Raw genomic sequence first — 3,163 nt, 5'->3', positions numbered from 1 at the left:
GGCGCAATGTCAGCTCACTGCAACCTCCGCCTCCTGGGTTCAAGCGTTTCTCCTCCCTCAGCCTCTGGAGTAGCTGGGATTACGGGCACGTACCACCATGCCCAGCTACTTTTTTTATTTTTAGTATAGATGAGGTTTCACCATGTTGGCCAGGATGGTCTGGATCTCTTGACCTTGTGATCCACCCGCCTCAGCCTCCTAAAGTGCTGGGATTACAGGCATGAGTCACCACGCTTGGCCTCTTCCTGCTTTTCATTTGTATGTTCTGTCTTTTTCTTGATCAGTTTAGCCAGAGCTTTGTCTAATTTATGATGTGTTTCAATAACTAACTCTTGGATTTGTTTTTCTCTGTTGTTTTCTTGATTTGTATCTTTTTTTCTCCTTGTATCTTTTAAATTTCCTTTCTAGTATTTTTAGGCTTTATTGTTATTTTTCTATAATCTTATGTTGAACGATCAGCTCATGAATATTCTTTCATCTTCAAACATATCTATTTGAATGCTGCATTAAAGAAATCTTTCATATACAGTGTTTTGTTATGTTTACATTGTCATTTTTTGGTAGTGTGTTTCTGAACATATGTGGCGTTTTTGTATTATTAGAGTTTCCTGATGTTTCTGCATTGTGGTCATACAATAGTGATTCCTTAGATGTTTTATTTATTTATTTATTTGAGATAGGTTATTACTCTGCTGCCCAGGCAGGAGTGCAGTGGTGCAATCAAGGCTTACTGTAGCCTGTAACTCCTAGGCTTGAGTGATCCTCCCTCCTCAGCCTCCCAAGTAGCTGGGACTACAGGTACGTGCCACCAAGCCCAGCTAGTTTTTGTGTTTTTGTTGTAGGTCTTGCCATGTTGCCCAGGCTGGTCTCAAACTCCGGGGGTTGAGTGATCCTCCTGCTGTGGCCTCCCAAAGTGCTGGGATTGATTACAGGGTTGCACTACTGTGCCTGGCAGAAATTTTTAAAGACTTATTTTCTATCTTAGTGTTTACTCAGTTTTTGTAAACATTCTGTGAGGGCTTTAACAGTATATTTGCTGTATTTGTTGATTGTGGGTCTCTCTCTCTCTCTCTCATCTTTCTTGTCCTCTAGAGAGGGCAAGAGAGATTTTAACATATTTATACATATATATTCTTGGTAATTTCATTATTTATTTTTTAAAATATCCTTTAGCCTTACTCATATTTTCACCTATTTGATCTGTTTCTGACAGAGTCGTATAGAAATCTCTGATTGGGGATTTATAATGTTTTTGAGTAATTTTGTCAATTTTTGCTTTAGATAGTTCAAGACTTGGCATGATTGTTATACCTTGAAGGATTTTTTTCTTTTATTATAATGCAAAATCTTTGTTTCCATTAATGATTTTTTTGCTATAAATTTTTATTTCTGATATAAATATTCTGATATCTTTTCTTGGTCAGTCATTTTCAGTTACTTTATTTTTAACCTTTATTTTTATGTTTTGAGAAAATCTCTTATGAATGGCTAGCTGTGGATATTTTTGAGTTTAATTCATCAATTTTTTTGTGATTACTAATAGATTTAAACTTATTCCTATCATTTTGCCTTTTTCATTTTCTTCTTTTCTTTTTTCCTTCTTCTACCTTCTATACCTTCTCCTTCATCCTTCTTACTATTTTGTTTTGGATTACTTAAAAAAAAATCTACTCCCATCCCTACAGGTTTGTAAGTTATGTATTTTTATTTTATTTTATTTTTTAGTGGTTACCCAGTACTTTTTAATGTGTATACTTAATTTTTCTTTCTTTTTTCCTTTCTTTTTTTTTCTTTTCTTTTTTTTTTTTTTTTTTGAGAGTGAGTTTCGCTCTTGTTGCCCAGGCTAGAGTGCAATGAGCCCATCTCAGCTCACTGCAACCTCCGTCTCCCGGGTTCAAGCGATTCTCCTACTTCAGCCTCCCTAGTAGCTGGCATTACAGGCATGCACCACCACACCCGGCTAATTTTGTATTTTTAGTAGAGATGGGGTTTCTCCATGTTGGTCAAGCTGGTTTAGAACTCCTGACCTCAGGTGATCCACCCACCTCAGCCTCCCAAAGTGCTGGGATTACAGGCGTGAGCCACTGCGCCTGGCCCAATTTTTCTAATAATATATTTTCTCACTTGTAAACTAAGATAGGGAATTTGGAGTATTTTAACTTCCCTCAGAACTCTCATATTTGTTGTATTATTACCTGGCATATTACACCCTTTCTCCACCACATGTTTTTAAACCCGAGAAACTGTAGTTATTTATCATTTTTATATATAACATTTATGTTTAAATTTATCTACGTAATTATCTCTTTCTTTGTTTACTGTTTATTCATCTGTTTATTCAACAAGTATTTTTGATTGGTGAGTAAGCACCAGGAACATAGAACAAGACAGATGAAGTGTATGCCTTCATGGGGCTTCTATCCTAGGGAGGGAGAGGATCATTAACAAAAATCGATATTACTCTAATGCAGACCTAATAAGGACTGTTAGGAAAACTGAGCAAGGGAGTAACAAGTGATAGGGGGATGGGCGCGGTGGCTCACGCCTGTAATGCCAGCGCCGGAGCTGGTGGGGGCTGTGACAGCGGCTCCGACGCCTACAGGTGGCTCCCCGGGGTGCGGGGGCGAGGGCGGGCTGGGGCCGCGTGGGGCTGTCGCAGAGCTGAGTGGCCCTGCCTGGGGCCCGGCTCATGGAGAAGGCGCCTGTGCCTCGGTGGGTGGCGACGGGAGCGCTCAGGGTTGCGCGCGGCTGGAGATGCCTGCGGGCTTCGCAAGGAAGGGCCTAGTGACCCAAGGGCGCCTTCCGCCGGGGACAGGGGAAGCTGCGGCGGCGCGGGGCGTCCCCGGCTTCCCCTTGGCTCTCCCTGGCTGCTCCTTCAGGGAGTCTCCGCTCTAATACAGGCGCCTAAGTGGTGTGCATCTGAAACGGCTTTATTTCGCCCGCGCGTTTGGTTGTCGGTTTACCTGGGTTCAGGATTCTAGGTCGGAGGTTATTTTTCTTCCTCAAAAAGCTTTTCCTAACAGTACAGTGTGAGTAACACAACTTTATTATTCAACTTTTCAGCTCATCAAAGCATCATGACATTATTTTATTTTGAAATGACATGGTTCGAGGGCCCTGACAGCCAAAGGGTATGTCTACCACGCCGTAAACTTTTTTTTTT

The sequence above is a fragment of the Colobus angolensis genome, unplaced genomic scaffold (assembly GCF_000951035.1).
Source record: "Colobus angolensis palliatus isolate OR3802 unplaced genomic scaffold, Cang.pa_1.0 Scaffold2, whole genome shotgun sequence".
Taxonomy (NCBI): domain Eukaryota; kingdom Metazoa; phylum Chordata; class Mammalia; order Primates; family Cercopithecidae; genus Colobus; species Colobus angolensis.
This window is presented reverse-complemented; position numbering follows the sequence as displayed.